The 11136-nt window shown below is 40.9% G+C and overlaps 1 non-coding gene across 1 annotated transcript; it reads right to left on the reverse strand.

The window, feature by feature from the left end:
* Nucleotides 1-1882: 1882 nt before the first annotated feature.
* Nucleotides 1883-1989, reverse strand: LOC130506546 (small nucleolar RNA R71). The gene has a single exon (XR_008942050.1). It is a non-coding gene; the product is annotated as a small nucleolar RNA R71 (small nucleolar RNA).
* Nucleotides 1990-11136: the final 9147 nt, after the last annotated feature.

An 11136-nucleotide genomic window follows, 5' to 3' on the forward strand; every position in this document is an offset into this window, starting at 1 on the left:
ACCTTCTATTGATATATGGTGTTTTATACATCATTGTATATATGTTTTCTAATTGGTTTTCAAGTCTTTATCGAGTCTTTCTAGTCCTTTTCGAGTCATTACAGGTCTGGAGTTGCACTGGATGGGAGATGGACCTGCTGGAACAAAAGAAGCAGAAAACAGTGCAGTTTGGTGATTTTCACGCAGAACAGTCTGATGACTGTTCCCGATCAAGCGGAACAAGCAGACGGAGTGATCCCGCGGTTGTTCCCGACGAATAAGGAAAATACAAACATCTCGGGATTTGCCCTAATTATCCTCTTTTTCTCTTGGCCGCCTGTGGCTTTTGATATAACTTCTTTTTCTATTTTTCTACATCATTCTAACGCTACTTTTCATAGAGAAACAGACTCTAGAGCTTTTTACTTTGTGATTTCATATTGTAAAGGGAGAAGGATCTCTCTCTCTCTCCATTTAGAGAAGATCATCCTGAACCCTCTCTTTGTTTCTGTTATATTTATGCAGTATTATTCATCTATGAACTCTGTGTTTCTCTGTTCATGGCTGAGTAGTCGGCTAGCTTGTCTAGGGTTCTAGGGTGTTGATTTCGTGAGCTAAACATAGATAAGTGAATCCTTGATTGTCTTCATTCATAACTGTTCTTATTGCTTGCATTAAACTGGCCGCTTAATGTTAGATCATAGGTTTAATCTGATCATCAAAAGTGCTTAGGTTGCTAGATCTGTTTTGAATGAGCATTGCATCCCTAATCAGCGAAAGTAGATATTAGGGTGTTCTGTGAACCTATCGGACTTGATCTCTATTGCTTGTGATCGCTTCTCACCTCAACGACAGTTAGACGGTGAGATCGATCAGCATAGGGAGCAGTACCACGACAGTGGACTGTTCTACTTGAGTGATCCGAGTTCTAGACTGTTCTTATTAGCACTTGAATAATTGTTTAGCTCACAAGTATTAACACCCGATGAAGTAACCCTAGGCTGGCTTCTCTTTAATCTGAATTCACATTTACTTATTTTATTTGCTGCTTGTTACAAACTCAAAACCCCATATTGTTTTTAGCTAATATTGATCCTATAGAAATAAAGTGTAAGAGTTGGTCTCTGTGGATTCGATCCTAAAGTGCTACATCGACATACCATCGATTGTGATGTGCGTGTGTGTGTGCACATTAGGTTAATTGGTGTGCGTGAACACGAATATCAATTTGGCGCCGTTGCCGGGGACCATCTTTTTACCTTTATTTTTCGGTTATTTATTTAGTCTAAGACCTCTAACTTGCTCTTTTCTCTTTGTTGCAGGAGATCGCAAGGTTTAGAAAATCAGAACAGACAACAGCAAGGCCTACTGACACCACCATGGGTGATCACGGTCATCAGGATGATCTCGCTGCAGCAATGCAACTGATGCAACAGCAGATGCTTCAGATGCAGCAGACCATCCAAGCTCAGCAAGCAGCTGCAGAACAATCTGCTCAACAGGCTGCTCTCGCGCGGCAGGAACAAGCAGCGCAGACTGTTCCAATCGGGGAGAGAAACCTTCCGCGGAACATTCCTACTACGCGCTCTGCCATTGTTCCTCCACTCTGCACCAGGCAGGACTTCGAGATCAAGCCTGCTCTGATTGATCTGGTGCAGAGAAAAGTGTTCTCTGGTCTCTCTGCAGAAATTCCAATGGAGCATATTGAGAATTTCGAAAAAGTCTGCAGTTTTACTCGTGCGAATGGTGTGCCACCAGACTACATCAAGTGCATGCTATTCCCATTCTCTCTTGATGGAAAAGCTGCACGGTGGTTGAACTCCCTCCTACCGGCTCTCTCACTTCATGGGAACAGGTCCGATCAGCGTTCCTCAACCATTTCTACTCTAAGGCGAGAACAGCTGCATTGAGGAACAAGATCACTTCATTCAGACAGCTCCATGATGAGCCTTTTTGTGACGCATGGGAGCGCTTCAATGACTACCAGAGAGAATGCCCTCACCATGGATTTGATGATGATTACCTCCTGGGCATTTTCTATGATGGGGTGGACTGGAAATACCAAGGTGCTCTAAACTCTTCGAGCAATGGAGACTTCATGACTCAGACCACTGATGGAGCGCTCAAGCTGATTGAGAACATGGCAGCTAGCTCAACCAATGAGAACCAGGAGAGCGATCGCTCCAAGAAGTCAACAGTGTACACACCCAGAAAATTGATGAGCTGACAGCTAAGGTCGATCAGCTACTGCAGAACAACCAGGCACAAGGATCTGGGTATCAGAACACCACCCCGCAGAGCAATCAGCAAGCTGTTCCAGCCGCGAGTGCTCCAACTGCAGGGAACAGTCCGCCAGATGATCTGAAAAAATCTGAACATTATGATGCAGCAGATGCTCCAGAGCCAGCAACTTCAGGTCAAGGCACTGAATCAGGTTACCGCAGACATCAACACCAGGATGGACAGCATGTTCACTGAGCTGAATTCAAAATATGATACTGTGAGCAACCACATAAAGAGGATTGATGTTCAGCTTGCTCAAACTGCTGAAACTGTTAAAAGACAGCAAGAGATCATTCGTGGAAAGAGTGTGATGAATCCTAGGGTTGAGCACTGTAATGCAACCGAGCAGAGACGTGAGAAATCTGAGGAAAAACAAGCGGAACAACTGTTCGCTGAGACTGTTCTGGGCGCAGAACAGAGAACAGAGCAGTCTGCTAGCTCTAGAGTGACTGCTCCGCGACTGCTCGCTCCCCGCTCCTGACGGATCTACTGATATTCCACCAGTGCGAGTCTATGTTCCTAAGGTCCCCTATCCGATTCCACCTAGACACCTGAAGGTGTTGCCTAAGGTTGATGACCCTGGAAAGTTTGCTTTTCCATGTTCCATTGCTGGAGTAGAATTTGAGGAAGCTCTTTGTGACTCTGGATCTTGTGTGAATCTTGTCTCAAAGGCGATTGTAGACAAGTTGGGCATTGCTGATGTTGAGCCTTCTAAGGTGACTCTGACTTTTGCAAACTCTTCCAGAGCAGTTCCTTATGGCACCATTCGCAACCTTCCTGTCCAAGTTGGGGACTGTGTTCTCCATACTGAATTTCAGGTTGTTGAGATGAACAAGGATCATGAGATGCCTTTGATCTTAGGAAGGACATTTATGGCTACAGTGGGAGCAATCGTTGATATGCCTAATAAGAGAGTCTCCTTCTCCACATCAACAAGAATGTCTTCTATCAGGCTGTTCCCACCAGATTTCAGAAACTACACGCCTCTTGCATCTCAGTGTTCAGTGGAGAAAAGCTGAAGGTTGTTCCAAGGAAGGAGCTTGGTAAAAACAGTGAGTTCAAGGAAGTTCTGAATGGAGATCCTCACAATGATACCAAGAAACTCAGTGGGAATGCAAGGGTGAAAGAGAAAGTCCAGAAGAAAAGGGTCAAAGGAGATCCTACTATGACTTTGACACCTCACTGGTGTGATGAGAAATCCATTGAGTATGAGGTAAAGTGCAAGGGTACCTCTAAACCTTTCTCTAAAGTCAGAGTTATTCTCACTGATGAGCTGAAAGAGAAAGGAGAAGCTGCTGTGAAAGGGTTGTTGAGCAGAGTTTTGAAGCTGAACATGTCTGATTGTGGAGCTTGTTTTGGAACAAGCCCTCATGCTCAACCCGACTGATCCCTGTCACCAAGTCAAGCTAGTGACTTTAACCAAGCGCTTGGTGGGAGGCAACCCACTGGTAAGTGTAAATATAACTTGGTTTTGTTTTTGTTTGCTTATTTTCGTTTTAGTTTATTGAGTTTCAGGTCAAAAAGCAGAAAAATTCGAGATACTTCGAAAAATTCTGGGTTGCAGAAACGGAGCTCCCTGTTCTGCAGGAGCCAAGAACAACCGCCCAGGTGAAAATCTGGCGACAGAACACCCAGAATTTTTCGGAGCACCCGCTCCAGGTAAGTATCTCGACCAAAAAATTTGTATATTCTGGTTTCACCTTCTCTCTGATTTATTTTCACACCGAGACGTTGTGAAGTAAGTCTGGGGGAGGGTCTTCGTCGTTTACTAACTCGTTTCTTTCTTTTGTTTTTCTCTTTGAGTCAGTCTGAGTCAGTTTTTAGGATCGAGTCAGTCAAAGTTTTGTGGGAATTAGGACCTTATTCTGTGTTGATCACTAACCACCTCGTGCTTTAGTTGTCTTATTCAGTGACCTTAGCAGTGGCGAAAGACACACATGTGGACCCGGAACACCCTGACATATCTCACTTGATTCTCCAGAAGTTCTCAGCCGATCAGGTTACACTGGGTAGACTTAACTCCAAATAACTTGAACCTAATCTTGACTGAAATTCTTCTTGTTATGGGCACTAGATCAGGGAAACGAGAACTACACTCAGGACTTCTTATTCTTTCTATCCATCTTGTTGTTCCTGAGTGGCTAGCTCATCTTTAGCTAGTTCCCACCCTGAACCTTAGCCTTTATTCCACCTTCATGCATTTGTTTTCAGTGTTATATGTGCAGATATGTGCAAAAAGGTCGGAGAGGAAAGGATCGACGCAGCCTCTTACTCGTTACTGCTGCGCAGATTCAGTCAGAAGGAGAACAAGCAGATTAAGGAGCAAAGCCAATGAGCTGTGCAAGAACATGGGTGGAGAACCAGAATGATTTGAACCAAAGAACCACCAGTGGCAATCCAAACATCACATGTTACCTCCTTCTTCGTCACCCCACCATCTTAAAAAAAAAAAAAAAAAAAAAAAAAAAAAAAAAAATCTTTCATTTTGTTTAGCATATGGTGATGGAGAAGGAGAAGAATTCAGGATACATGAGCCATTGGAAAGGTCGAGCAGAAGAGTAGGTATCAATATGAAGGGATGAGGAGCAGACAGATGAGCGGAGCAGTCTGATGATTGTTCCCGAACGAAAAGAACAGTCGCTCCTGAGATAGCAAAACGAGTAAGGGCTGTGGACATCAATGGAGCCGTCCTCTCACGACTATTTTGCGCGATCCTGCATCCACTACGAAAAGTTGGTAGCCCCTAAACACTCTTTAGCTCCACCATAAAATTAGCCTGTTCCACACCTAGCCCGTCTACCCTGAATAGTGCCTGTGATGAGAAGCTCACGCTGCTCTTAAATGAATGTAGGGAGTTCTGTCTCGATAGTGTTGCTTTTTTCAGGTTTGAGATGTAGAGTATGGAGCCGATTTTTGAACAGCAGTCAGTGGGGTTCTGGTAAGGGTGTGTTGTCCTAGTTTACTGCTTGTATGGTTCAGAGATTCGTGGTTAAGGTATGGTTGCTGAGAATAGGAGAGTTCCCACACTTTCAAACCTTTCTCCCTGTTCTTGATACTTGGTCTTGTTCGAGGACAAACAAGGATCTAAGTCTGGGGGAATTGATATATGGTGTTTTTACATCATTGTATATATGTTTTCTAATTGGTTTTCAAGTCTTTATCGAGTCTTTCTAGTCCTTTTCGAGTCATTACAGGTCTGGAGTTGCACTGGATGGGAGATGGACCTGCTGGAACAAAAGAAGCAGAAAACAGTGCAGTTTGGTGATTTTCACGCAGAAACAGTCTGATGACTGTTCCCGATCAAGCGGAACAAGCAGACGGAGTGATCCCGCGGTTGTTCCCGACGAATAAGGAAAATACAACATCTCGGGATTTGCCCTAATTATCCTCTTTTTCTCTCTGGCCGCCTGTGGCTTTTGATATAACTTCTTTTTCTATTTTTCTACATCATTCTACGCTACTTTTCATAGAGAAACAGACTCTAGAGCTTTTTACTTTGTGATTCATACCTTGTAAAGGGAGAAGGATCTCTCTCTCTCTCGTTTTAGAGAAGATCATCCTGAACCCTCTCTTTGTTTCTGTTATATTTATGCAGTATTATTCATCTATGAACTCTGTGTTTTCTATGTTCATGGCTGAGTAGTCGGCTAGCTTGTCTAGGGTTCTAGGGTGTTGATTTCGTGAGCTAAACATAGATAAGTGAATCCATTGATTGTCTTCATTCATAACTGTTCTTATTGCTTGCATTAAACTGGCCGCTTAATGTTAGATCATAGGTTTAATCTGATCATCAAAAGTGCTTAGGTTGCTAGATCTGTTTTGAATGAGCATTGCATCCCTAATCAGCGAAAGTAGATATTAGGGTGTTTTGTGAACCTATCGGACTTGATCTCTATTGCTTGCGATCGCTTCTCACCTCAACGACAGTTAGACGGTGAGATCGATCAGCATAGGGAGCAGTACCACGACAGTGGACTGTTCTACTTGAGTGATCCGAGTTCTAGACTGTTCTTATTAGCACTTGAATAATTGTTTAGCTCACAAGTATTACACCCGATGAAGTAACCCTAGGCTGGCTTCTCTTTAATCTGAATTCACATTTTACTTTATTTTATTTGCTTCTTGTTACAAAACTCAAAACCCCATATTGTTTTAGCTTATATTGATCCTATAGAAATAAAGTGTAAGAGTTGGTCTCTGTGGATTCGATCCTAAAGTGCTACATCGACATACCATTCGATTGTGGTAGTGTGCACATTAGGTTAATTGGTGTGCGTGAACACGAATATCATCCTATCCAGATGATTCCAGATTAGCCTGTTCGGACATATGCCATTATCTTCATGATTCTTATCAAACCAGGATGAACCACGATCTAAGAAGCTTTATTTGGAACCACTAATCAGTGGGGAAAACCAGGAAGTCTAATAAATCTCATAGGAGTTGTGAGTAAGAAGATATCCCACTTTCTATCCAGATGATCCAGATTAGCCTGTTCGGACATATGGCAATATCTTCATGATTCTTATCAAACAAGGATGAACCCACGATCTAAGAAGCTTTATTTGGAGCCACTAATCAGTGAGAATAACCAGGAAGTTGAATAAATTTCATAGGAGTTGTGATTAAAAGATATCCACTTTCTATCGAGATGATTCCAGATTAGCCTGTTCGGACATATGGCAATATCTTCATGATTCTTATCAAACCAGGATGAACCAATATATAAAGAAGCTTGATTGGGAACCACTAATCAGTGGAGAATAACCAGGAAGTTGAATAAATCTCATAGGAGTTGTGAGTAAGAAGATATCCCACTTTCTATCCAGATGATTCCAGATTAGCCTGTTCGGACATATGGCAATATCTTCATGATTCTTATCAACCAGGATGAACACGATCTAAGAAGCTTTATTTGGAACCACTAATCAGTGGAGAATAACCAGGATTTGAAAATCTCATAAGTGTTGTGGCAAGAAGATATCCCACCTTCTATCCAGATGATTCCAGATTAGCCTGTTCGGACATATGCCATTATCTTCATGATTCTTATCAAACCAGGATGAACCACGATCTAAGAAGGTTTATTTGGAACCACTAATCAGTGGAGAATAACCAGGAAGTTGAATAAATCTCATAGGAGTTGTGAGTAAGAAGATATCCCACTTTCTATCCAGATGATTCCATTAAAAAGATTAGCCATTTCTTATCAAACCAGGATGAACCACGATCTAAGAAGCTTGATTGGGAACCACTAATCAGTGGAGAATAAACAGGAAGTTGAATAAATCTCATAGGAGTTGTGATTAAAGAAGATATCCCACTTTCTATCCAGATGATTCCAGATTAGCCTGTCCGGACATATGGCAATATCTTCATGATTCTTATCAAACCAGGTGAACCAATTATAAGTAGCTTGAATTGGGAACAACTAATCAGTGGAGAATAACCAGGAAGTTGAATAAATCTCATAGGAGTTGTGAGTAAGAAGATATCCCACTTTCTTTCCAGATGATTCCAGATTAGCCTGTTCGGACATATGGCAATATCTTCATGATTCTTATCAAACCAGGATGAACCACGATCTAAGAAGTTTATTTGGAACCACTAATCAGTGGAGAATACCAGGAAGTTGAATAAATCTCATAAGTGTTGTGAGCAAGAAGATATCCCCTTCTATCCAATGATTCCAGATTAGCCTGTTTCGGACATATGCCATTATCTTCATGATTCTTATCAAACCAGGATGAACCACGATCTGAGAAGCTTTATTTAGAACCACTAATCGGTGGAGAATAACCAGGAAGTTGAATAATCTCATAGGAGTTGTGAGTAAGAAGATATCCCACTTTCTATCCAGATGATTCAAATTAGCCTGTTCGGACATATGGAAATATCTTCATGATTCTTATCAAAAGGATTGAACCACGATCTAAGAGCTTTATTTGGAGCCACTATCAGTGAAGAATAACCAGGAAGTTGAAATAAATTTCATAGGAGTTGTGATTAAGAAGATATCCCACTTTCTATCGAGATGATTCCAGATTAGCCTGTTCGGACATATGGCAATATTTCATGATTCTTATCAACCAGGATGAACCAATATATAAGAAGCTTGATTGGGAACCACTAATCAGTGGAGAATAACCAGGAAGTTGAATAAATCTCATAGGAGTTGTGAGTAAGAAGATATCCCACTTTCTATCCAGATGATTCCAGATTAGCCTGTTCGACATATGGCAATATCTTCATGATTCTTATCAAACCAGGATGAAATACGATCTAAGAAGCTTTATTGGAAACCACTAATCAGTGAGAATAACCAGGAATTTGAATAAATCTCATAAGTGTTGTGAGCAGAAGATATCCCACCTTCTATCCAGATGATTCCAGATTAGCCTGTTCGGACATATGCCATTATCTTCATGATTCTTATCAAACCAGGATGAACCACGATATAAGAAGCTTTATTGGAACCACTAATCAGTGGAGAATAACCAGGAAGTTGAATAAATCTCATAGGAGTTGTGAGTAAGAAGATATCCCACTTTCTATCCAGATGATTCCAGATTAGCCTGTTCGAACATATGGCAATATCTTCATGATTCTTATCAAACCAGGATGAACCACGATCAAAGAAGCTTATTTGGAACCACTAATCAGTGGAGAATAACCAGGAAGTTGAATAAATCTCATAAGTTTGTGAGCAAGAAGATATCCCACCTTCTATCCAGATGATTCCAGTTAGCCTGTTCGGACATATGCCATTATCTTCATGATTCTTATCAAACCAGGATGAACCACGATCTAAGAAGCTTTATTTGGAACCACTAATCAGTGGAGAATAACCAGGAAGTTGAATAAATCTCATAGGAGTTGTGAGTAAGAAGATATCCCTTTCTATCCAGATGATTCCAGATTAGCCATTCTTATCAAACCAGGATGAACCACGATCTAAGAAGCTTGATTGGGAACCACTAATCAGTGGAGAATAACCAGGAAGTTGAATAAATCTCATAGGAGTTGTTGAGTAAGAAGATATCCCACTTTCTATCCAGATGATTCCAGATTAGCCTGTTCGGACATATGGCAATATCTTCATGGTTCTTATCAAACCAGGATGAACCACGATCTAAGAAGCTTTATTTGGAACCACTAATCAGTGGAGAATACCAGGAAGTTGAATAAAATCTCATAGGAGTTTGTGATTAAGAAGATATCCCAACTTTCTATCCAGATGATTCCAGATTAGCCTGTTCGGACATATGGCAATATCTTCATGATTCTTATCAAACCAGGATGAACCAATATATAAGAAGCTTGATTGGAAACCACTAATCAGTGGAGAATAACCAGGAAGTTGAATAAATCTCATAGGAGTTGTGAGTAAGAAGATATCCCACTTTCTATCGAGATGATTCCAGATTAGCCTGTTCGGACATATGGCAATATCTTCATGATTCTTATCAAACCAGGATGACCAATATATAAGAAGCTTGATTGGGAACCACTAATCAGTGGAGAAAACCAGGAAGTGAATAAATCTCATAGGAGTTGTGAGTAAGAAGATATCCCACTTTCTATCCAGATGATTCAAGATTAGCCTGTTCGGCATAATGGCAATATTCTTCATGATTCTTATCAAACAAGGATGAAACACGATCTAAGAAGCTTTATTTGGAACCACTAATCAGTGGAGAATAACCAGGAATTTGAATAAATCTCATGAGTGTTGTGAGCAAGAAGATATCCCACCTTCTATCCAGATGATTCCAGATTAGCCTGTTCGGACATATGCCATTATCTTCATGATTCTTATCAAACCAGGATGAACCACGATATAGAAGCTTTATTTGGGAACCACTAATCAGTGGAGAATTACCAGGAAGTTGAATAAATCTCATAGGAGTTGTGAGTAAGAAAGATATCCCACTTTCTATCCAGATGATTCCAGATTAGCCTGTTCGAACATATGGCAATATCTTCATGATTCTTATCAAACCAGGATGAACCACGATCAAAGAAGCTTTATTTGGAACCACTAATCAGTGGAGAATAACCAGGAAGTTGAATAAATCTCATAAGTGTTGTGAGCAAGAAGATATCCCACCTTCTATCCAGATGATTCCAGATTAGCCTGTTCGGACATGATGCCATTATCTCATGATTCTTATCAAAACCAGGATGAACCACGATCTAAGAAGCTTTATTGGAACCACTAATCAGTGGATAATAACCAGGAGTTGAATAAATCTCATAGGAGTTGTGAGTAAGAAGATATCCCACTTTCTATCCAGATGATTTCCAGATTAGCCTGTTCGGACATATGGCAATATCTTCATGGTTCTGATCAACCAGGATTAACCACGTCATAAGAAGCTTTATTTGGAACCACTAATCAGTGGAGAATACCAGGAAGTTGAATAAATCTCATAGGAGTTGTGAGTAAGAAAGATATCCCACTTTCTATCCAGATGATTCCAGATTAGCCTGTTCGGACATATGGCAATATCTTCATGGTTCTGATCAAACCAGGATTAAACCACGATCTAAGAAGCTTTATTTGGAACCACTAATCAGTGGAGAATAACCAGGAAGTTGAATAAATCTCATAGGAGTTGTGATTAAGAAAATATCCCACTTTCTATCCAGATGATCCAGATTAGCCTGTTCGGACATATGGCAATATCTTCATGATTCTTATCAAACAAGGATGAAACACGATCTAAGAAGCTTTATTTGGAAACACTAATCAGTGGAGAATAACCAGGAAGTTTGATAAATCTCATAAGTGTTGTGAGCAAGAAGATATCCCACCTCTATCCAGATGATTCCAGATTAGCCTGTTCGGACATTTGGCAATATCTTCATGAA

This window comes from Raphanus sativus, unplaced genomic scaffold, assembly GCF_000801105.2.
Source record: "Raphanus sativus cultivar WK10039 unplaced genomic scaffold, ASM80110v3 Scaffold3392, whole genome shotgun sequence".
In the NCBI taxonomy this organism is placed as follows: Eukaryota; Viridiplantae; Streptophyta; class Magnoliopsida; order Brassicales; family Brassicaceae; genus Raphanus; species Raphanus sativus.